The sequence below is a fragment of the Emys orbicularis genome, chromosome 19, assembly GCF_028017835.1.
Source record: "Emys orbicularis isolate rEmyOrb1 chromosome 19, rEmyOrb1.hap1, whole genome shotgun sequence".
In the NCBI taxonomy this organism is placed as follows: domain Eukaryota; kingdom Metazoa; phylum Chordata; order Testudines; family Emydidae; genus Emys; species Emys orbicularis.
The window spans coordinates 15,796,165-15,822,005 of NC_088701.1; the positions used below are offsets into that span (position 1 = coordinate 15,796,165).

The window sequence follows — 25,841 nt, forward strand, 5'->3', positions numbered from 1 at the left end:
AGAAACCATGCTGTGAGATGCAGCGACGGCAGGTTCGGGTGGCGTAGATGACCTCGGTCTTGCGTGATGAGGTCGGGGTAAAGGGGGAGGGTTATCGGAGGGGTCACGGACAGTTCCAACAGAGGCGTGAACCAGTGTTGACGTGGCCACGCTGGAGCAATAAGGATGACCGACGCCCTGTCCCTGCGGGTCTTGAGGAGGACCCTGTGAATGAGCAGGAATGGGGGGAAGGCATACCTCAGGCTCCCGCCCCACGGGATTGCAAAGGCATCCGCCATTGAGCCCGGACTGCGGTTCTGGAATGAACAAAACTGAGGGCACTGGCTGTTGTCCTTGGTGGCAAACAGATCCACCTGGGGAAACCCCCACCTCAGGAAGATTGAACGCAGGACGTCCTGTCTCAACATCCACTCGTGCATGAGATAGGACCGGCTGAGACGGTCCGCCAAGCCGTTTTGGACCCCGGGGAGATATGCAGCCCGAAGGTGTACTGAATGGGCTATGCAGAAGTCCCAGAGGAGGAGTGCCTCGCGACAGAGGGGAGAGGACCGGGACCCGCCCTGCTTGTTTATATAGAACATGGCGGTAGTGTTGTCCGTCAGAACCGACACGCTGTGTCCTCTTATGGTAGCGTGAAAGGTCTGGCAGGCGAGGCGAACCGCCCTTAGCTCCTTCAGGTTGATGTGAAGCAACTGCTCTTCCCTGGACCACAAGCCCTGAGTGCGCAGGTCCCCTAGGTGCGCCCCCCAACCCAGGTCCGACGCGTCTGTAACTAACGTCAGAACGGGTTGTGGGGCGGCGAACGGGACCCCCGCGCAAACCTGCTGTTGATCGAGCCACTAACAGAGGGCGCTCGATACCTGAGCTGGGATCGTGACGACCATGTCTAATGGGTCTCTGTTGGGGCGATATACCTGGGCCAGCCACAGCTGCAGCGGCTGGAGTCTGAGGCGGGCGTGTCCGACTACGTGTGTGCAGGCCGCCATGTGCCCCAAGAGTTGTAAGCAACATCTGGCCGTGGTCGTGGGGAATTGTTGGATAGAGGTCACGGCCTTCTGGATAGCCAGGAACCACGGTACGGGAAGACTCGCCCGTGCCGCCACCGAGTCCAGGATTGCCCCTATGAAGTCCAGCCTCTGTGTGGGGACTAGCGATGACTTGGGTACATTGACTAGCAGACCGAGTTCGTGGAATACTTGTAGCGCCAGTGACACATGGGCGCGAACCTCTGCCTCCGACCGGCCCGCCAGGAGCCAATCGTCCAAGTACGGGTAGACGCGCATCCGTCTTTTTCGAAGGAAGGCTGCTACCACAGACATGCATTTCGTGAAGACACGTGGGGCTGTTGCCAGGCCGAAGGGCAAGACCGTAAATTGGAAATGGCGCTGCTGGATAGTGAAGCCCAGGAATCGCCGGTGGGCCGGGCGAATGGCGATGTGAAAGTAGGCGTCTTTCATATCGAGGGCAGCGTACCAATCCCCCGGATCCAGGGAAGGAATGATGGTACCAAGGGAGACCATACGGAAACGTGGTTTTTGCAAGTATTTGTTTAGCTTGCGAAGGTCCAGGATAGGACGGAGGCCCCCTTTCGCTTTGGGAATGAGGAAGTATCTGGAATAGAACCCTTTTCCTCTGAGGTCCGGAGGAACCTCTTCCACCGCTCCCACAGTGAGGAGGGTCTGTACCTCCTGCATGAGGAGTTGCTCGTGAGAGGGGTCCCTGAAGAGGGACGGGGGTGGTGGGTGGGAGGGAGGGGGCGAGGAGAACTGAAGGGCGTAACCTGTCTCCACCGTGCGCAGGACCCAGCGGTCCGATGTTATATGAGACCAAGCACAGAAAAAATGGGACAGGCGGTCCCTGAAACACAGGGGGGGGATCCGGAAACGAGATGGGTACGCTGTCCTCGATCGCAGCTTCAAAATCCTTGTTTGTTTCCCGGCTGCGGCTTGTTTTGGCCCTGGTTTTGGCCTTGGTTAGGCGTATTGTTGCGCCTACGCCTACTGTCCCTGCCCCGTCTACGGTATGGTTCCTGCCGAGGGCGAGGATGGTACTGCCTCCGTGGAGGTTGGGGCTTGAACGGCTTCCTCTGCGTCACAGGGGTGTGCATCCCCAAGGACTTGAGGGTAGCCCGAGAGTCCTTGAGGCCATGGAGTCTGGCATCCGTTTGCTCCGAAAACAACCCTGAACCTTCAAACGGAAGGTCTTGGAGGGTGTTTTGCACCTCAGGGGGAAGGCCAGAAGCCTGCAGCCATGCTGAGCATCTCATTACCACGCCTGACGCGATAGTCCTAGCGGCCGCGTCAGCAGAGTCAAGTGAGGCCTGTAAGGAGGTTTTGGCTACCGCCTTTCCCTCGTCTACTATGGCAGCAAACTCGGGTTGCGAGCCCTTAGGCAAGGCGTCCTTGAACTTAGACACTGATGCCCAGGAGTTAAAATTGTGCCTATTGAGGATCGCTTGCTGGTTCGCGATCCGCAGCTGGAGGCCTCCGGACGAGTAGACCTTTCTGCCGAACAAGTCCAACCGTTTCACTTCCTTGGCCTTGGGGGCTGGGGCCTGCTGGCCATGCCGTTCCCTTTCGTTGACCGCAGAAACCAGCGAACATGGGGTCGGATGGGAGAACAGGAAGTCAAACCCCTTGGATGGGGCGAAGTACTTTCTCTCTACGCCCTTTGCAGTCGGCGCAGAGGAGGCTGGCGTCTGCCATACAGTCTTATAATTTGACTGTACCGTCTTTATAAGTGGAAGCGCGATCCTGGAGGGACCCTCCGGGCTGAGAATGTCCACCATCGGGTCCTCCTGCTCAACCGTCTCCTCTGCCTGCAACCCCAAATTGAGGGCTACCCGGCGGAGCAGGTCCTGGTGTGCCCGATGGTCAATCGGGGGAGGGCCGGACACTGTTGTGCCCGCCACGGCTTCGTCCGGTGAGGAGGAGGAGGTCATGGCCTTCTGTGTGTCCTCGTCCTCCTGCAACTCCTCATCGGCGGGATGGCCCTCTGGGGTACGTCCCCTGCCCTGGGTCTGGGACGGTGCCGGGCTCGGTGCCGAGTCAGCCCTCTCCCTGTCTGGCGGCCTGGAGACCGTGGCCTCCGCACGGGAGGTAGGGCGGCACCGTGGGGAGCGGGAGCGGTGTCCTGAGGGGCCCGATCTCGAGGTTCTGGACGGAGGGCCTTGCTGGTGGTAGGCCCATGGGGTCCAGAATGGCCACTGTCCAGGATGGCTCCATTGTGGTTGCCAAGAGGCTTCGTGCTCTCTAGCGGCGTGCGCTCTGCGGCCATATCTGCTCGAGAGGCCCGAGTCCTCTTCTGACGCTAGGGACGGCGATCTAGAGGGCCACGGCGGTGCCGTGGAGGGGTGCCGGTCCGGAGTCGGAGAGCGGTGCCTTCGAGAACGGGACCGTGAGTAGCGCCGTGCAGACCTGGACCTGGACCGGTACCGTTGACCCCGGGCCCGGGAACGGCTGCAGGAGGACGGACTCGGGAATCTTGCGACCGAAGCATCCCGGTGCCTGCTCGAGCCGGGCTGCTGGGACGGTGCCTCGCTCGCGTCGGGGCCTGACTGTTGTGCGGCCCGCTGCGCAGCGGGAAGCCGGGAGTCCACCGAGGCAGAGCTCGACCGGGACCGGCGCCGTGTCCGGTGCCGAGATGGCGACCGTGATGGGCGCATCATCGCCGGCTTGCCCTTGGACGGCAGTCGCGGCGGAATGTCTTTAGCGCGGAGGGTGCTTTCAGCGGACAATTCAATGAGGTCCTTTGCTGCCTCAAATGTGTCCGGGGTGGAGGGCTGTTCCAACAGTTCCTCCAGCCCTTCCTCCTCACTCGACGCGCTTATCCCGGGGCTCGACGGGCCTTTCGGCGCCGGAGCCACTGGCACCGGGATCTGTGTCGGGGCCGTAATGGCCTTGGCAGCACTTGCGGTCTTCGCTGGTGCTACCTTCTTGTGCGGGGAACGTCCCCGGGCCTTGGGCTGGCCCTTCGACTTGGCCGGCGAAGAAGAACGGTGCCGGGTGTGTTCTCGCCGAGGCAGCACCGTAGGCTTAGGCTGCCCCGCCGGCGTCGGGTCGCGAACCGATGCCGGGGCACTCCGCACCGAGGTCGACGGTGCCGCGGAAGAGGAGGGCTGTAACGCAGACTCCATGAGGAGCTGTTTAAGGCGAAAGTCTCTCTCTTTCTTAGTCCTGGGTTTGAAAGCCTTACAGATTTTACAGCGCTCCTTTTGGTGTGCTTCCCCCAGGCAACGGAGACACGAATCGTGTGGGTCGCTCAATGGCATAGGCCTGCGGCACGTGGCACAAGCCTTGAAGCCTTGGGCGTGCGGCATGCCCCGCCGCCCAGGGCCGGTGCCGGTGTTGGCCAAACACTTATCACAAATAAGTTTTAGGTCTTTGTGAGGAACTGATAACTACTACTACTTAACACTTAATACCTAACTACAACGAACTGATAACTATCACTAATTGCTAGCTAAGGGACACTCTCTCTGATGAGAGATAGAGTTGTTCCAACGTCGCCACGGGCGGTAAGAAGGAACTGAGGGAGGGTCGGGCCGGCAGGGATATATATACGCTAGGGCGGGGCGCCGCTCTGGCGGGAAGGGAGACCCTGCGGGCCCGACGGGAGCCGCTGAGGGGAAAAGTTTCCGACGTTCGTGCACGCGGCGCGCGCACACCTAATGTGTAATGGACGTGAACAAGCACTCGAAGAAGAACTCCTCTTTTTAAGTGCTTATTTGGTACCCTCCAACATCTTTCCCTGAAAAGGTGGGGGGAAATCTGGTGCAGAAGCTGATGAGGCACTACGCTCAAAGGCTGATGTACAGGGGAGTATCGTGGCCTGGATCCGAAGATGGGAGTGCTCCATCGTAGAGGAGCTTGAATTTAATCTCCTGTTTTTTTTTAGCTTTGATCTTAAAGTTAAATAGGTATTGTGCTTTTGAGGGATATGACTGTACCCCAAACAGTAATTGTACTGGCAATGTCCAGCACTCAGTGGGACAGATTCCTGAGACATGAGACTGTACTTGAATCCCAGAGATCCTGGCATACTCTGGCGACAAGGCAAAAAACCCCACAGGGAACCCCTCAGGCGGGGAGAAGGAGAAGCACTGAAAAAAGCTCGCCTCAAATGAAGCAAAGAAATTATAAAATACAACTTGTAGAAGTGAATAATTACATGAAATTAAAAATTAGATGATCCTAAAGCAAGCTTAGGGCAACGCTAGAAGCAGGCATGCTAGACACTCTCTCAGGCTGAGGGAGGTTTGCCACACAGCTCTACTCATAGTTGGGACAGGGAACGAGGATGTCTGGAGTTCATGCATGGGTTTAACAGGCACTGCTACTGAAAACCTCCAATCAAAGATGCAAGGGATGCATGCACACCTGAAGTGGAGTGCCTATAGGGACACTACTCGAAGAAGAAAAAAAAGTTACCAGTTCAGTCTGTTCAAGCTGGTATAGCAACTACAGTTCATGCTAACACTGCAATGTGGAAGATTTGTTTTTGAAAATTTAGTGTACCATTCTGGTACATTTCTGTACTTCAATTTATTTTACTTTTAAGTTTAGGGTATAGGTTATGCTAGACCACTATGAAAAAGTTTCAGGTACGAGTTCAAAACAGAAAAGCACTCTAACAAAGCAGTTTCTTTACCTGCAGTTTCCGTGCCATAGCTACCACCTCATGATCAGCAGGGTTGTATTTGTAACAATTGGAAAACATCAATCGGACATCTGCTGCAAATTCCTGAGCGTCTCTGTATTCCCGGTTCTCCAGTTTAGACTAGAAGGGAAAACAAAACTCCACTATCAACAGAGCAAGCAAAACAAATTACTGAATGGACAAGAAATATCTTGGATCTATGGCATCCATAGAGTTCTGGGCTTCCACCTAATCTCCATCTATATCTAACCTTTGCCAAATGGAGCATTGCTTTGGAAACTTGCCAGAAACCTGAGATCTGCATTGGATTTACATAAAATGGAGCAGATTACAGCCATCCTGAACTATAACATGGAGGTGCATCCAAAAGACGACTACAGAAATAGCATACAATGCAGCTAAACTGCTGAGACCAAAATGGAACATTGTATGCTGGAGCTGGTATTCCTTCATAGAACATCCCTCCATAATAACGGGCAGCTGCAAGCTACATGGGAGAACACGACTGCCCACATGTGGCAGACACTTTCACTGACTACCAATTCAAAGGACAGTATGAAGGAACTAATCCACTAGATTACTGGTCCCCACGCCCATGAACATCATTACCAATCACAGTGCAGGGTTTTGTTTGAACAACAATGCGCTAAAACTTCACACTCACACCTGAAATTATTTTTTAAACAAACAAGTTTTTAATCTTTGTATCACTTTCTTATAAGAGAAATCCCAAACTGTCAGTAGCAGTTAAAGACATCCCGCAAGTCGGGTCAGTCCAGCATAGCAGTGACAGTTTGAGGAATTAGAAATTGGGATAATCCCTCCTTCAGGTCAGCAGGAGCTTGGAAGCATTCAAGAAGGCAACATGCTTGGCATTTTTCTGTCAGACACAGGGAACCACATCCAACTGGCTGTGGCAATGTAGGATTTTTGAGAGTAGTGTGGGAACAAATCCCCCAAGGATCTAAGGATGAATCTTATCCCCGCCCCCGGGGAAGAGAGAGAGCTTGATTAAAGAAACAAAGCAGTTGAACTGTGCAGGCTTAGTCACTCCAGAGTGAGACTGTCGGGCATTACAAAAACACAAGCCTTAAAATAAACTCCCTGCACAGCAACCTCATTTTATTATGAAGTGAATGTAGTGGTGTGAAGCCCTGATGTGTGCAGATCTCAATTTATCGACAGTTGTCCACACCATCTCATTATATACCTCAATTTTTGTCTGAAGGAGCCAGAGGTGAGGATAGTTCTGTCTCCATGGCTCATTCAATCCTTTGCCTCTCTGCTGTGCCTGCCAACAACAAGGCCAAAAGTGATGGTGTTTTTTTGAGAGGTGGACACCTGACCATCAGCAACTGGAACAAGACCCACCAATGCATTTCATATAAACATAAAACAGTTGTCATGGGCAATGATTTTTGCTCACAACCAACTTGAACTAAATTTCAACCAGTGACCTGGAATAAAGAACTTTGTTATCCGATTACCAATGCTTCACCCATCCAGATCCTCTCTGTACTTGTGGTTTTTCAGAATTTCCTAGCTGTTTTTTGTTGGGTTTTTTTGGTTAGATTTGGAGAATACTACAGAATGTGCAAAGTTATTATGCATATTCAGAAAAAGGGGCGATGGTACCAGCTCAATCTTCAGCACAGTTTTTAATTATTCAATTGAAGAAAAAAACTATACTCCTTCATTCACTTCATTCTGGCAAAGTTCCTAGAGTAATCTCAATATGGGGTGGGGGAGAGAGAAATTTGTCTCTTTCTTCTGCTTAAAGTATTTTAAAAAAGAAACCTGGGTTGTGTGAATATTAGGGCTCAGAGTTAAATTGATACAACCAAAGAATTCTGCAGTTTAAAGCTATGTCCATGATGAGGTTATAAAATGACAGTGCTCCAAACAATGAATTGACATTTTCAGCAGAGATATGGACTGCTTTGCAATTACTTCTCTTGGATAAGTAACTCCCAAATACTCTATGAGAGGGAGCTAGCTGTGTCCTCACAGCAGAAGGCTTCGATTTAGATGCTCTGGAAACATAGTGCTTTATATTAAGCAGAACATTTCCTTTAAAGGTGAATAGCCAATGTGGTGGTGGTTTTTCTTTTTTTTTGTTTTTTAAAGAAAATTCCCCTACTACAGCAATCTGTACTGATTGATTGAGCCCATTATCTTGGCTAAGGGTATTCAGTGTAGGCTGGCCATAGTAGAGGACATTTACTTTTAAAAAATGCACAGGCAATTTTTTTTTTTTTTAAGACCCATTCTGGAAAGGACTGTCTTCTTTTCAGGACCTGTCACTTAAAGAGTAGCACACTATGGACAGATGAGAGACTCCACCTACCAGAATTCTCAGGCTACACAGAATGAATGGTTAATTGATTTCAGACAGAGTCCCAGAGAAGAATCCTTTCTTTTGCAACACACACATTTTTGGTGGATATCTACAACACACCATGTTAAGCATGCAGCTGCACGCGTACGCCCATATACATGAGTTGGCATGTCAAACAGACTGCATTTCCCCAGGGAAGTTATTCCTCCTGCACAGTCAATTTTTTTTTTATTTTTGGCTATGTGAAACTGAGCTTACTTTGATTGTGCTCAGATCCATGGGATGTTTAATGATATCACAATAATCATGCAGTCCCAGTGCTTCCACGTCCACAGGTTTGTAGAAGGGCCATGCGTAGGCAGCATGCTTCTTGGCAAACATCTCTTTGATGATGCCACTGCAATACTTTAACTGCTCAGACACTTTGTTACTGTTACTCTTTTCTACCACATGCTGCTGAGAGTCCGGAACATCCTTCTTTGGAGGTTTCACTGGCCGGCTGCTTTCCCTTCGGGGGCCCATCTTGGCAGACTTGGGTTCAGTGGGCAGCGAGGAAGATTCATGGATTGCATCTATTGTTGTTGGCGTTGTGGTGTCTGCTTTCCTCTTCACTCCTTTTTTTGTCTGTAAAACAACAAATACAACAGCATTATAATATTTTATTTAGTCTTGTGCTCTTTTGTTACTATTGTATTCACAGGATCCACCTCTGGTTGTATATTAAAGTCTAACCACTAAGTACTCAGGTGAGATAGGACTAAAAAGTTTAAAAGCTTTCTATAAATATGCATGCTGGAAGCAGTTTGTACTGAGCCCTCTAGAAAATGTGTAACTACAAATTATCTTTATTATATTAGCAAAGGTCAAGAGGATGGTTAAATGAGTACACCTCTACCCCGAAATAACGCTGTCCTCGGGAGCCAAAAAAAATCTTACTGCGTTATAGGTGAAACCGCGTTATATCGAACTTGCTTTGATCCGCTGGAGCACGCAGCCCCGCCCCCCAGTAGCGCTGCTTTACCGCGTTATATCCGAATTCGTGTTATATCGGGGTAGAGGTGTATTCAAAATCTTTTACTTAAGAACCATGTTAGGGTCAAGTAAACCTCTTAGGATTCATTTCTACAGCTTGTGCGGTGTTTACAGAAGCCCAGATCTTGGATTATTTTGGCTGAGTTGCTTGATGGGATTTTCAGAAGTACCTAAGGCAATCAGGTGACCAACTCCCACTGAAGGGTCATATAACTTGGGTACCTAACTCTGTCAAGAACTTCTGTGGCTGTCAGGTGCCATGTCTCAGGAGAAAGGAAGTGGCAATCTTACTGATGCAATGATATAAAAGGCATTGCTCAAAATAAGAAATATTAGTTAGCAGGATCTGATCTGCTGAAGATGTATGCCAAAATTTTCAAAAGCAACTAGTGATTCAGGTACTCAACTTGAGACATAATAAAGGAGCCCAATTTTATTGGGTGGGAACTCAGCTCTTTTTGAATAGTAAATTTAAAGAATGTTATGTTGCACATCCAAAAATTGAGGCACCCAAAATTACTAGTCACTTTTGGATAGCTTAGCCACAGTGACACAGCTTTTCAAGCCAGATGGCTTTCTTTTCCTTGAAAAGCCTAAAAAAACCCACTATTAACCCCAGTACACAAGGCTGCTGGCTAAATGTTTAGTGGAAATTGTGATGGGCAAATACTGTTCTACTCAATGACTTTGCTACAGTCAACAATCTATGGAAAACAGATTCTACTTTTAATGGATAAGGACAAGTGAGGCAGGGTCTTAGTGGTTAGAGAAGAGGACTGAGAATCAGAACTCCTGGACCCTAATCATCAATCTATGGTTCTGCCCTTGACCTGCTGTATGACCTTGGACAAGTAACTCAGGTGGGATTTTCGAAGACAAATGAGGAGTTAGGAGCCTAACTCTCCTAAGTGCTCTTGAAAATCCCACCCTTCACTTCTGTGTGTCTCAGTCCCATCCCTCCAATCAGTAAAAATCTGTAAAGCAATTTTAAACCCTAAGATGAAAGGGACTTCACAGTGAATGTTTTAAAATAGTCATCCAATAAAAATCTTCTCTCTTCTAGAGAGAAAATTGAACACAAAGAATCCTGACTCATTAACTCCACAGAGTCCCTGTTTACTCACCTTCACAGGCTATGCAGCTGTTGGGATAACAGGTGGGTGTGCCTGAATGGGCTGGGGAGTGGGGGTTGGGGGAACAGAAGGTGGGGGAGGAGGGGGAGGAGGTGCAGGTGGTTGAGGAGGCACCACTGTCATTACTGGCAGCTGGACAATAAGGTCAGGGGTCACAGAAGGAAAGGAATGAGTTGTTTGCACAGACTGAAGATTCTGTTGTGGGGCCTGCGTCTGAGCTGGGGATGATGCTTGAGTTACGTTTTGTACCGTAGATGCTCCTGGCTTGGGTGTAACTGTCAAAAAATGAAGGAATAAAGAAGGGCCACACTTAATGCTTCAAACGTACTCATTTTGATCAGGCAACAAATGCACATTTCATAATGGTCATTATTATTTTTTAAATAGTGGTGCTTGGGTAACAATACTTTAGCGCATCCTTCCCGAGTAATCAAATTCAGGACAGATACTAATCAAATTTTTCATGGTCCATTTTAAGTAGAATCAGGTCCAAAGACACACTGCCCTCAGAGGGGTCCCCATCAGAGCCAGGTGAGAGTCTATTCTCCTTCCCCTGCCTGCTTAGCTTTTTCTGGCCATTCACCTGGCTACAGTTCCCAGTTACCAGGCTTGTGGTACCGCACTGGGCAGAACTTCCTTCAGAAGCAGTCAATACCCATCAATGAACAACAGCCGTTGCTATTCAGTGGCAATAAGCAGCCACGTCAACACATCTGCAACAGTCTCAGAGAAAGATCATCCATCTGCCGGCTAGCAGGAACTCCCAGGAGGCAACTTTTAACGTGAAATGCAACAAGAACCTCAGATACCTGTGCAAAAGCCAGATACCTGTGAACACAGGGTTTCCACATTAAAGGATGGGAAAGGCATTTTGAAAGTCATGCCCCTAAGTAATTGAGGAATTCCACCATACTTGGTGGCACCTTAAAGACTAACAGATTTATCTGGGCATAAGCTTTCGTGGGTAAAAAAACCACTTCTTTTTGCACTTCTTCTGGGTTTCTTACCCACGAAAGCTTATGCCCAAATAAATCTGTTAGTCTTTAAGGTGTCACTGGACTCCTTGTTGTTTTTGTGGATACAGACTAACACAGTTACCCCTCTGATACTTGGTACCATACCTGGTGTTAACCAGAAGCACTGCCTCCTTTTGATAGTGTTTGCAGGGTGACGTTTGCCAGCACAGTAATCTCATGCTAGGAGGCAGTACTTCTGAGAAAGACACCCACCCATTGCAGGCCAGCAGGCATTACAAGAGTACCCTCCTAGCAGACATCAGATATATTTCACTGTGTCTGTTTAGCAACAGTTCTATTTTTATATATGCAAATTGCAGGAAAAGGAGCACCTATCATTCTAGACAGGGACTTCCTGACATTTTAACTTACATACTATTTGGAACATCCATTCGCCCAATCACTAACAAAACCTAATCATGAGCAAAAAATGACTGATTTTTAGCTTGCAGAAGTTCTAACTAGGATAGCAACCTGAAATTAAGAGATCACAGTGTAGGCCAGCAAATTCAGTAGAACCTCAGAGTTATGAACACACCAGTCACCCACACATCCCATTTGGAACTGGAAGCACGCAATCAGGCAGTAGCAGAGACCAAAAAAAGAAAGGCAAATACAGTAAAGCACTGTGTTAAACGTAAACTACCAAAAAAGGGAAAGTTTAAAAAAAGATTTGACAAAGGTAAGGAAACTGTTTCTCTGTTTCTTTCATTTAAATTAAGATGGTTAAAAACAGCATTTTTCTTCTGCATAATAAAGTTTCAAAACTGTATTAACTCAATGCTCAGTTGTAAACTTTTGAAAGAACCACCATAATGCTTTGTTCAGAGTTCCGAACCACCTCCATTCCCGAGGTGTTCATAACTCTGAAGTTCTACTGTATCTATATTTTGGCTGCCATTTCCCAGTATTGCTCTTTCAGCAAAGCACTGGAAACTCTTTAGCAGGACATGCAGCAGCATGTGCATGACTTCAGTAAGCAGGGATGTGTCCACAGATTCAATTTATTGAGGAAAAAAGCTGTGGCCAAATTTAGTCACTTATAAATTATAGCTACAATTTCAACACAAAACCGTGGCATTGTGTAACAGTTAAGATGTCTCAAGTACAACCACCACTAACCCAACCATTCTTCTTATTGGATGCGGAGCTTGGCAAACCAATTTACAGCAGCCTCATCACTGAAACGCAAAGCCCTCAGACTAAAAAGCTAGGAAAAGCAGTGGAAAGGCCGAAGGGTAGTACTCTGTATTGAAAATGCTGTTTCCCTAGGCTGAATCTCAGGAATCTTCTGAGTGGCGGGTGAATGGTAATATGAAAATAAGCGTTCTGGAGGTCGGGGGCCAAAAGCCAGTGTCCTTTCTCTAACCACAATAATTCTGACATTAGAGTCACCACTTTGAAATGTTGTGTTCTCATAAATTTGTTGAGTTTTTGTAAATCCAGGATGGGTTTCCACCTGCCAGTCTTTTTCTGAGTTAGAACGTAATGGGAATAAAAACCTCTCCCCGTGTTCTGATGGTACAGGTTCTATGGCACCTAATTGTATGAAGTGGTTTATTTCCTGTTACAACAGGTGCTCGTGAGAGGGGTCCCTGAAGAGGGACAGGGGAAGAGGGGTGGGATAGAAATAAAAAGAGGATGGAGTAGCACTTCTGGATAATCTCTACAACTCATTTGTCTGTCATGATGGTGTTCCAGACTGGGTAGCATGGTGACAGATGGTCTCCAAATGGGTGGGGCACCATATCTGGTTTTGGAATCAGAGTGTGGTGGTCTCGTGCCCTCGATCACACCTTCAAAATGATTGTCTGGAGGTGGATGGTTGAGACGTCAAAGGTTGATCTTGGTTCTGCCGACGTCTGTTCCATTTTTGTTTATGCCATTGATTGTACTGTCTTTGTGGTCGGAAGTATGGCAGAGACCGGAATCTCTGGCTGTAAAACCTACTGTTTCTTATTTGCAGATATAAAGATATCCAGGGCTTTTAAGGTCACCCTCGGGTGCGTAGAGAGACACCGGTTTTGTCTGTGAATAATTTTTGATCTTCAAAGGGCAAGTCCTCAACAGTTGCTTGGACCTCCCTTGGGAACCCAGAAAGATGGAGCCAGGATGCATGGTGCATGACCATAGATGTAGCAATGGACCATGCTGCTGTGTCTGCAGAGTCAAGAGAGGCCTGTAGAGCCATCCTGGCGATGAGATACCCCTCAGAAATGTTTGCCTTATATTGCTCTTTTTTGTCATCAGGCAAACTTTCAATAAATTCTGACATTTTAGCAAACAGACTGTGTGTGTATTTTGCCAGTAGGGCCACAAAATCAGCTATGTGGAACTGGAGTGTAGCGGAGGAGTAGGCTTTCCATTCGAAGAGATCTAGCCTTTTCTAATCCTTATTATATGGGGTCGTTCTGGACTGGTGTTGTTTTCCCCTTTGGTTGACCGTACCCACCACCAGAGAGTTTGGTGCGGGGTGAGTGAATAAAAACTCAGCGCCTTTTGCTGTCATGTAATACTGTTTATCAGACCGCTTACACGAGGGAGGGGCTGTAGAAGGTGTCTGCCAGGTTATTTTTACAGGCTCCCTGATAGCATCATGAATTGGCAGGGCTATCTTTGCTGCTGGGGATGCCTGGAGTATGTCCGTGAGCTTGTGTTAAGTCTCTGGTAGTTGTGCTTTTGAAGAGGTCTTGAAAAGATATAAAATCATCCCCTGTAGTTTGGGGGAAGGGGGGGAGGAGGAGAGAAGAATGAGATGTGAGTGGGCAGCAAAGTGTCACCTTCAGTTGTGTCCTCAGGCTCCTGGGTCTCTTCCTCTTGTGTCTCTGAGGGTGCTGGGACAGTTGGCAAAGAGGACCATGCTACTATGGACCTAGACGGGATAGGGGGCCTGAGGTTTTGGGCCCTATACATTACCCGTGGATCCCAGTATGGCCAGTTTGGTGGGAATGGTATAGGGGCAGTGCCCATGGTTGACCATACCAGCCCTGCATGTCTGTAGATGTTTAGTGATGAAGTGTATATTACTGCCTCATCCTCTTTTTCCTCAGCACTGAAGATAGAAGGGGCTGATCCACAGGGAGTAACAGGCTTGGTCCTGGTCTAGATTGGGTAATGTCCGTACCGAGTAGAGGAGATTCAAGTGTTGAGGCCACTTTCAGGTCCACATGCCCAATTGCTGCGGAACTGTGACACTCGGTGCCAGGGACGTGCACTGACCAGGAATAAGAGTTGAAGCTGTCAGTGCCGATGACAGAGCTGTGCTTCATAGGTACAGCAGGTGGCGCCATTGTACTGCTCGGTGCAGAGGTTTTCTTCTGCTGCGTAGGTGCCAAGCTGGGAGGCTTGACTTTACTGTGTGAACCTCTATTAGAGCTTGCCCACATAGGGTCTTTAGCTCCTCGGAAAGTCTCAGTACCGGACGTTCCCGGTGCCTCACTGTCCGGCGCTCTTGGTGCCATCAGTACCGGGGCAGATTTTTCATTTGGAGATCACTTTCTTTTAGGCAATTCTCGATGTGGGGATGAGTGTGGCTTTTTGGTATCCTTTCTAGAAGCAGGCTCCTTAGCAGCCGCTGTTGAAGCAGATCCCGTCAGATGCTGCCGCCAGTTGGCCAGGAAGCGTCCTGGACTCGGGGTTGGAGGCCAGTCTGAGGGATTTCTTCATCATAAGGAGCTTCAATTGGAGATCCCTGGCCTTCCTTGTCCAGGCTGTCAGTTTTCTGCAGTGCAGACACTTTTGGGTAATGTGTGTCTTGCCAAGGCAAGGGGACACTGTGCGTAGCCGTTAGAGACCAGTATGGAAAGTCTGCAAATCAGGCAGCGTTTAAAGCCAGGTGCGCTGGGCATGCTTGAGAGAACAAGTCCTTGGAAAGAAAAACAGGGTTTATCCCTGTTTCTCCATCCCCCCCCCCCTTTTTTTTAAGGCAATAGCTGCGTACCTGACAAGGGAGGCAGGGGTAAAAGAGGAAAGGTGAAAAATATAATTTTTTTTAAAATGAAAAAGTAGAATATTAAATATGAAGGGGATGGGGCAGCTAACTACAACTAAGCTAACACTATCAGGAACAACTATGAACTATTAAGCTTATTTGAAGTAAGAGAGGGTGCTGCTGGTCACTCCGACTCAAGCCAAAAGTGGTAGAGAAGGAACTGGGGGGTTGGCTGCACACCACTAATGTAACCGCTTGGCAGGGCGCGAGATGGCTACACTGTGTGCATGGCCCAACCAGGCACTGCTACCACAAATCTCTGATTAAAAGCACATGGCATCAAGACACCTAAAGCGGAACACCCACAGGGACACTTCTAGAAGAAGAATATATGCTTTCAAAACTTCTGCTGGCTACATTTGGGATTCTGGTAATACAAGACTCAATCTACACACTGGAGAACTTCATGCTGTGGAACACACACACACACACACACACACACACACACACTCTCCCTCCCCCTCCTCCTCTCTCTCCCCCTCTTTTACAGTCTGCCTCTCTCCCTACCTGAATTCTACAGGTTGGTCTCTAAAGTGTCCTGTTACAGCTTTATTTTTTTAATCTCAACCAAAAACATTAATTTATAAAACAAAGTCCATTCTTCATAATCACAAACTTAGAACAGTGAGAATTGTGCTGTGGCTTATCCCAGACACCAGCAGCTAACTGAACATATCCAGATTGCAGGAAGGATTCGTATACTACAAGATGCAGGTCAAAGAGATGCTCAGTTCTTGAGGCTTCTGGCACATTCCACTCCTCGTGGCTATTCCTGACACACCCACTAGTAGTGGGCACAGTTTACTAGGCTAATGAGAGGCTTATTTGAAGGTACATTTCCCCAGAGGGCACACCCACTGTAATACTGAATTGGTATCAGGGAACCCTGAAGTGATGCCAACACACTAATGTCACAAATATGACATTATAACTTCACTGCAAGATCAAGCAGAGGGTGAGCTAGTGAACATTATCCTATTGGAAACTTAAATACAGAAGACAGCTGTCCAAGTACACTCTGTTTGCAGAAAGGTTCTTCCTCAACACCTGCAGTAAGCTTCCCATCCTCCACAGCTTATCACATGAACTATCTTATTTATCAGTTAAACCAAAGACTAGTGACTACACAGTGAAGTCATTGTTAAATCTACTTATAAAGATGATAGAAACCAGTAAGCCATTTTCTCCACTAGGATCCTATACTACTGGTGTTAGAAGAGTAACCTTTCAGCAAGGTGGTGGTCAAACCCACAAAGATGCTAATTAAAACCTATTTTCAAATACAACATACAAGAGATGTAAAAAAACATTTGTTGAGCAAGAGCTTTGGGCCTGAACTAAACCAGTGCAGAGCAATGTTTTATGGAACACTAGTCTACTTTCTATGGAGAGAGGGGGCTGTATAGCTTGGATGGCCTTCATCCCAGGAGAACGGGAACCAATCTTCTAGGGGACAGACTGCCTAGACTAGACAGGTGGGCATTAAACTAACAAAAGGGGAGGATGAAAGCAGGGAACAAATGATGTTGAAAACAAAAGGAATCAAGGAACAAAGGGATGTGAAGAGAAGAAATGCTATAATTGCCTATACATCAATGCCAGGAGCCTGGGTAATAAAAAAAGTAGAAATGGAATTGCTCATTTACAAGTGTATCATCTCACTTGTTCATATCACTGAAACCCAGTGGGAAAATTAGCATGATTGGAATGTTAAAACTAATGGTTATAAGTAGCTATTTAGGAAAGACTAAGCCCAGGTCTACACTAGTGGGGGGGTCGACCTAAGATACGCAACTTCAGCTACGCGAATAGCGTAGCTGAAGTCGGCGTATCTTAGGTTGACTTACCTGGCTGTGAGGACGGCGGCGAGTCGACCGCTCCCGCTCCCCCGTCAACTCCGCTTCCATCTCTCGTGAGCTGGAGTTCCGGAGTCGATGGGGAGCGTGATAGGGGATTGATTTTATCATGTCTTCACTACCCGATCCGGCGGGTAGTGAAGACCTGCCCTAAGTGGACAAAAGGGGGTGGAGATTGGCATTCTGTCAAAACCAGCACTGCCTGCTTCCGAGTTACTGAGAAGTCAAAAGCAAGTGATCTTGAAAGCTTATGGATCAATGTTCTCTAACAGATTAAGGCACAAGATGGGGTATTAGCTGGTGGCTGTTACAGACCACCAAATCACAATGGAGAACAGGATGGCTGTATCCTTAAAAGACCTACCTATAACTTGGGGAGGAGTTCAATTTGAATGACATGCTCGAGGGTCTCATGCTGCCAGTATTAAAACATCCTCAGAATTTTTAAAACTATAAATGACAATTTCCTAACTCAAAAAATGATGCATCCAATATGGGGAAAAATCTATAGTAGACCTCACCTTGACAAATGAAGAATTAGTCACAGAACTAAAATATTCAGAGATGCAAGTGATTATGATTTGATCGCATTTGTTAATAATGTCCAAGCCAGTAATATGGATAAGTAATGTTTTAAAAGGCTAATTTCACAAAGATGAAGATAACTCAGTCAAATCAGCTGGAAGAAAGAATTTACACACAAAAATGTAAATGATAATTGGGAACTGTGTAAGAACTTTTAACTAAATGCTCAAAAAGTCACAACTGAGAAAGATGGTTAACAATGGAGAACACTGAATAAAAGACCAGCCAAGCCAAGGGGAAGTGAAAGCAACTATAAAATAATTCACAGAGAGAGAGAGAGAGAGAGAGAGAGAGAGAGAGAGAGAGAGAGATGAAAATGAAATGAAAAGAGGGGAAGTTGATTGCAATATATATAAATTAGAAGGTAGAAAATATAGAAAATTGATAAGGGAAGCAAAAGTATACAGAGAAATCTGTGGTCAGCAGAGTTAAGAATAAAAAGTTTTTACATTATATTAAGAACAAAAGGAATCATAACAATGCTATTAGTCCATTACTTAATGGAAATGATAGAGTTGTCAATAATAATATGGCAGAATCATAGATCCATAGAATATCAGGGTTGGAAGGGACCTCAGGAGGTCATGTAGTCCAACCCCCTCCTGCTCAAAGCAGGACCAATCCCCAACTAAATCATCCCAGCCAGGGCTTTGTCAAGCCTGACCTTAAAAACCTCTAAGGAAGGAGATTCCACCACCTCCCTAGGTAACCCATTCCCAGTGCTTCACCACCCTACTAGTGAAAAAGTTTTTCCTAAGATCCAACCTAAACCTTCCCCACTGTAATTTGAGACCATTACTCCTTGTTCTGTCATCCGGTACCGCTGAGAACAGTCTAGATCCATCCTCTTTGGAACCCCCTTTCAGGTAGTTGAAAGCAGCTATCAAATCCCCCCTCATTCTTCTCTTCTGCAGACTAAACAATCCCAGTTCGCTCAGCCACTTCTCATAAGTCATGTGCTCCAGCCTCCTAATCATTTTTGTTGCCCTCCGCTGGACTCTTTCCAATTTTTCCCACAGCCTTCTTGTAGTGTGGGGCCCAAAATTGGACACAGTACTCCAGATGAGGCCTCACCAGTGTCGAATAGAGGGGAGTGATCACGTCCCTCGATCTGCTGGCAATGCCCCTACTTACACAGCCCAAAATGCCGTTAGCCTTCTTGGCAATAAAGGCACACTGTTGACTCATATCCAGCTTCTCAGCCACTGTAACCCCTAGGTCCTTTTCTGCAGAACTGCTGCTTAGCCATTCAGTCCCTAGTCTGTAGCAGTGCATGGGATTCTTCCGTCCTAAGTGCAGGACTCTGCACTTGTCCTTGTTGAACCTGATCAAATTTCTTTTGGCCCAATCCTCTAATTTGTCTAGGTCCCTCTGTATCCTATCCCTACCCTCCAATGTATCTACCACTCCTCCCAGTTTAGTGTCATCTGCAAACTTGCTGAGGGTGCAGTCCATACCATCCTCTAGATCATTAATGAAGATACTGAACAAAACCAGCCCCAGGACCGACCCTTGGGGTACTCCGATTGATACCGGCTGCCAACTAGACATGGAGCCATTGATCACTACACGTTGAGCCCGACGATCTAGCCAGCTTTCTATCCACCTTACAGTCCACTCAACCCACCCATACTACTTTAACTTGCTGGCAAGAATACCGTGTCATTTATTTCTGTTCTGCTTTTGAGAAAGAGCCAGATGAATTCACAACATAAGATGATGACGAAACACTTTCCATTCCAACAGTAACTAAGAAGCACATTAAACAGCAGCTACTGAAGTCAGACATTTTTAAAATCAGCAGCTCTGGGTAACTTGCCTCCAAGAGTTTTAAAAGAGCAAGCTGAGGAGCTTGCTGCACTCAACATGATTTTCAATAAGTCTTGGAATAGTGGAGAAGTTACAGAGGAAAGAAACCAAGCTAAGGTTGTGCCAGTATTTAGAAAGGATACACAGGATGACTCAAGTAACTATAGGCCTCTCCGACTGACACTGAGCCTGGGCAAAATAATGGAGCAGCTGCTATGGGACTTGATTAATAAAGGAGGGTAATGCCAATTAGACATGATTCATATAAAAAAGATCTTGTCAAACTAACTTGATTTTTTAAATTTAAAAGTATGATATTATATTCCCTCAGAATTTGGCACTGTTGCAACTGCTATTGGAATACTATATCCAGTTCTGGTGTCCACAATTCCAGGACGTTGAAAAATTTGGAGAGGTTAAATAGGTAAAGGCTCAAGGAGCTCAATTTATTTAACTCAGCCCTGGTCTACACTGGGTGTGGGGGGAAAATCGATCTAAGTGAATAACGTAGCTGAAGTCAACATACTTAGATCTACCATTGGAACATCTTACCAAGGGCTGTTGTTGAGTCTCTCTGGAAATTTTTAAATCAAGGTTGGATTGGTCTTATTCAAATCTGAATTAATGTAGGGATGTCCTATGTCCTGCAATATACAGGAGGTCAGTCCTAGATCACAATGGTCCCTTCCAGCCTTAAGACTATGAATCTATGAACCAAGCTCCAAAAAACCTAAATTATTAAAAATGTGTAGGCTTGAGATGTAAGCACACAATACAAATATCGAACGTAAGTTTACATGCATAGTTTTACTCATTGTAATTTTAAATATCCTTCAATGTGATGTAGTTCACCTTTAAATAAACAAAGTATAAAGCATTCAGGCTGAAAACCCCACCATGCAAAGATCCACACAAAGCCAATGCATCAGTTTAGCCCTCAAAATAGAGCATGAGTGATAATTCAGTGGGGCACATGCCTTGTGTAAGCTGTCTACACAAAGCTGAATTTATCTTCAGTGAAGAGCATTTCATCTCAAAGGTAGCAAGCACACTTTTTCAAATGATGGCAGATTATTACAAAATGCAATAAAAATATGTTGTATATACATAACCTTGGAAAACCCACCCAGTAGATAGATCTATCAAAATTAAAAGCTGTCACCAATAAGAATGCCTCTTAGGTGCAAAAACGACTTCAGTGCTTTATTCTGCTTGTTGCTCCTGTTTTCAGATGCTTTTTGCATTAGGAGCATGGTTACATCTAAACCTTAATATTCTTGAAGGGTTATGTAGGTGTCACCAAAACAAACATGCAAGTAACGTTAGACTTTTGAGAATCAGTTTCCCTTCAGTTACTAATCCTTTCCTAATTACAGTAGAACCTATTTGCCATGATGACTTAATTAACCAAATTAGCTGTTACATGAAAACACAGTAAAGCTCAGGGAAATGGTATAATACAACATACTCTGCTTGTTTGACTACTGTAATTTACTTTTATGGGCCTTCACAATGTACTGATAGTATATTTAGTAAATATAATGAAGTGACAGTAATAAGATTTCACTCCTATAATCCTCATCTTTTAAACTTCACTGAAAAGTAAGGAGAGAACCATTTACTTGTGCTAATTATAATGTATACATATTAGTATGGTTCTACTGCATAAGCAGGGTGCCCAAAGGCAAACATGGTCAAGGGAGTTCTAAAATGTGGCCCATATCCATTCGCTGTCAACAGCTCAGATATCCAATGTAGATAAGCAGCTGAAATTAAGATTAAGCACTGTATGTTGTGACTTGTAGTTTGACGATTACATGAGGGTGGCTGTTAATTTTTTGCTATTTTATTCAAATTGCATGGACCCTGCAACCAGTGGGCACTAGAGGGTACCCCTGAACAATAACAAGGACTGAACTCAAGAGTGGTCAGTAAAGTACTTTACCTGCTTCCTTCCTCCCACGTCCTCTTCCTTTTGCCTGGACTATTACAATTTCAGTTTCTTCCTCAGTCATTTCAGAGATTTTCTGCAGAAAAAGCTTTTCTAGAGCTTCTGCCATTAAGACTATGTCATCCCCTGGCTGGATTAACGATAGATAAAATAAATTAGGCCTGGCACACACTTTCGAAGCAAGGTTTGCATGAGATTGTAACCTAGAAAATTAATGCCACATTTAGGATTTTGCTCCGTCTTTTTCTCCCTTTAATATTGAGTTTAGTCATAACCAAGATTGAAAATACAACAAAACCATTTCCGTACAGACATCATACATCTTTCACCCACCTATCCTATCCTGCACTCTAATACAGCGATCCCCAAACTTTTGAGGATCACATCCCCCTTACCTCGTGTCTTCCCCCCACCCCCCAGTACCTCCCTGAACCGGGGCTGGGAGTGGGGATGCGGCATGGGGGAGACACGGACAGCGATAAGGGGGACTCAGGGTGGGGCAGGAGCAGAGCCGCAGCTGGGCTGGGATGGGGGCTGGCATCCAGGCCCACGGTCGGGTGTGGCTCCACTCCAGGCCTTGCCCCCAGCCTCAGCCTCAGCCTGGGAATGGAGCTGGGGCCACCGGCCAAGGCTGGGGATGGGGCCAGGCACACATGTGGGGCTGGGAACTGGGGATGCAGCTAGGGGGCGGAGCAGAGCAGAGCTGGGGACAGTTAGGGGCTGGATGGCACTCCCTCCCTGTCCCCGTGGGGGCTGGCCCAGGCCCCGCCCTGCCCTGCCCCCCCAGACAGTCATCCACACCCCTTAGGGGAGCTCACCCCACACTTTGGGGACCTCTGCTCTAATACTTCTGGATCCCAACCAAGTGGTTCCTCTAATGTTTCTTTTTTAAATGTTTACATTAGGAGTAGTAGTAGTGGTATTTATATTATGATCATATCCAAAGGCCTATGGCCCTACGACACTGGATGCTGAACAAACAGAAAAGAGAGATACATTATCTTTGCACTGAAGGGCTTACATTCTAAAGACAGCACAAACAGATGATGGGTAGAGAGATGTGAATACAACGTACAGACAAATGAGTATGGTGAAGAACAGCTTTGTTGCTGCACTGTAATTTGGTTTTTCAACTGGAAACAGAAGTAGGGAGTGGGAAAAGAAAGGAAGTGGAATAATCCCAGTTTGTCACCTGCTAGTGGTATGATCAGCAGGCTGCATTTTGTAGGCATCATGGCAGGTGTGTGTTAAGGAGGGATCTGAAGGACAATATGGCAATGGCTCTTTGGATTTTATCAGGGAATTTTACCCACTCATAAGGGGAATTATGGGAGAAAGCATAGAGATGTTTAAGGAAGAAGCTGACTGGTGGGCAGCCAAGGCTGGGAATTCTGGCAGTGAGAAGGAAAGGGTCATTATAAAAAGAAGCCAGTTGCGAACCAGCTGAGTGGTGAACAGCGGAGAGGCTAACAGAGGAAGTTTGACTAGCAGTTCACCTGGGAAGAGCCCACTGAGGCTTTCATCTTGCAGGCTTCTCTGAGTAGTTACTGCAACAGCTAAGGAAGCTCTTAGAAGGGAGGTAATATGGATGGTGAGTGATCAGCTGTTGTGACCTGCACAGGATGTGCCATGTTTATCTTTCTTCCACAGGACAGAAGCGACTTTGTCCGTACAAAGTGCAAGCTGGTCTCCATACTGAAAGAGAAGGTTCAAGGACTGGAGAAACAAGTATCAACACTGCACTGCATAAGAGAAAACAAAGGTTTCCTGGACAGAGGTCAGGATATGCTTCTGCGGGCACAACATTCTGAAGAATCAGAACAGGCTGCACAGTGGGGACAGAAGGACGGTGAAGAAAATTGGCAGCATGTTACCTCCAGAAGAAGAAAGAGGAGCATCCATGTACCAGCAATGCAGATACAGCTGAGCAACCGTTTTCATGTTCTCTCCACAGGTACTAATGCAGAGAGTGGACTAGATGATACATCCAAGGGAAGGGAGCAGAAGGAGACTCCACAGATTAGAAGGCATGAGATGCACTGTCCTACGGATAGAGGTTCCACAACCACCACTCCCAAGAGAAGGAGGCGGGGGGGGGGGTCGGGGACTTCCTCCTAAGGGGGACTGAGTCATCTATCTGCCGCCCTGACCGAGAAAACTGAGAGGTCTGCTGCTTGCCAGGAGCTAGGATTCACGATGTGACAGAGAGACTGCCGCCACTCATCAAGCCCTCGGATCACTACCCCTTCCTGCTTCTCCACGTGGGCACCAATGATACTACCAAGAATGACCTTGAGCAGATCACTGCAGACTACGTGGCTCTGGGAAGAAGCATAAAGGAATTTGAGGTGCAAGTGGTGTTCTCGTCCATCCTCCCTATGGAAGGAAAAGGCCCATGTAGAGATTGTTGAATCGTAGAAGTCAACGAATGGCTACGCAGATGGTGTCAGAGAGAAGGCTTTGGATTGTTTGACCATGGGATGGTGTTCCAAGAAAAAGGATTGCTAGGCAGAGACGGGCTCCACCTAACGAAGAGCAGGAACAGCATCTTCGCAAGCAGGCTGGCTAACCTAGTGAGGAGGGCTTTAAACTAGGTTCACCGGGGGAAGGAGACCAAAGCCCTGAGGTAAGTGGGGAAATGGGATACCGGGAGGAAGCACGAGCAGGAGAGTGCAAGAGGGGAGGACTCCTGCCTCAAACTGAGAAAGCAGGACGATCAGCGAGTTATCATAAGTGCCTATACACAAATGCAAGAAACCTGGGAAAAAAGCAGGGAGAACTGGAAGTCCTGGCACAGTCAAGGAACTATGATGTGATTAGAATAACAGAGACTTGATGGGATAACTCACATGACTGGAGTACTGTCATGGATGGATATAAACTGTTCAGGAAGGACAGGCAGGGCAGAAAAGGTGGGGGAGTTGCATTGTATGTAAGAGAGCAGTATGACTGCTCCGGTATGAAACTGCAGAAAAACCTGAGAGTCTCTGGATTAAGTTTAGAAGTGTGAGCAACAAGGGTGATGTCGTGAAGGTAATCTGCTATAGACCACCAGACCAGGGGGATGAGGTGGACGAGGCTTTCTTCCGGCAACTAACAGAAGTTACTAGATCACAGGCCCTGGTTCTCATGGGGGACTTCAATCACCCAGATATCTGCTGGGAGAGCCATACACCAGTGCACAGACAATCCAGGAAGTTTTTGGAAAGTGTAGGAGACAATTTCCCGGTGCAAGTGCTGGAGGAACCAACTAGGGGCAGAGCTCTTCTTGACCTGCTTCTCACAAACAGGGAAGAATTTGTAGGGGAAGCAAAGTGGATGGGAACCTGGGAGGCAGTGACCATGAGATGGTCGAGTTCAGGATCCTGACACAAGGAAGAAAGAAGAACAGCAGAATAAGGACCCTGGACTTCAGAAAAGCAGACTTTGACTCCCTCAGGGAACTGATGGGCAGGATCCCCTGGGAGAACAACATGAGGGGGAAAGGAGTCCTGGGGAGCTGGCTGTATTTTAAAGAATCCTTATTGAGGTTGCAGGAACAAACCATCCCGATGTGTAGAAAGAATAGCAAATATGGCAGGCGACCAGCTTGGCTTAACAGTGAATTCCTTGCTGATCTTAAACACAAAAAAGAAGCTTACAAGAAGTGGAAGATTGGACAAATGTCCAGGGAGAAGTATAAAAATATTGCTCAGGCATGCAGGAGTAAAATCAGGAACGCCAAATCACACTTGTAGTTGCAGCTAGCAAGGTATGTTAAGAACAACAAGAAGGGTTTCTACAGGTATGTTAGCAACAAGAAGGTGGTCAAGGAAAGTTACTGAATGGGGGAGGCAATCTAGTGACAGAGTATGTGGAAAAAGCTAATGTACTCAATGCTTTTTTTGCCTCGGTCTTCACGAAAAAGGTCAGCTCCCAGACTACTGCACTGGGCAGCACACTATGGGGAGGAGGTGACCAGCCCTCTGTGGAGAAAGAAGTGGTTCAGGACTATTTAGAAAAGCTGGATGAGCACAAGTCCATCGGGCCGGATACACTGCTAAAGGAATTGGCGGATTTGATTGCAGAGCCACTGGCCATTATCTTTGAAAACTCATGGCGATCGGGGGAGGTCCCGGATGATTGGAAGAAGGCTAATGTAGTGCCCATCTTTAAAAAAGGGGAGGAGGAGGATCCGGGGAACTACAGGCCGGTCAGCCTCACCTCAGTCCATGGAAAAATCAAGGAGCAGGTCCTCAAGGCATCAATTCTGAAGCACTTAGAGGAGAGGAAAGTGATCAGGAACAGTCAGCATGGATTCACCAAGGGCAAGTCATGCCTAACTAACCTAATTGCCTTCTATGATGAGATAACTGGCTCTGTGGATGAGGGGAAAGCAGTGGACGTGTTATTCCTTGACTTTAGCAAAGTTTTTGACACTGTCTCCCACAGTATTCTTGCCAGCAAGTTAAAGAAGTATGGGCTGGATGAAT

General features: G+C 46.9%; 1 pseudogene; it reads right to left on the reverse strand.

Moving 5' to 3' along the window:
• The window catches only part of LOC135891601 (bromodomain-containing protein 4-like), a 146,908-nt pseudogene that overhangs the window by 78,006 nt on the left and 43,061 nt on the right, over nucleotides 1-25,841 (reverse strand).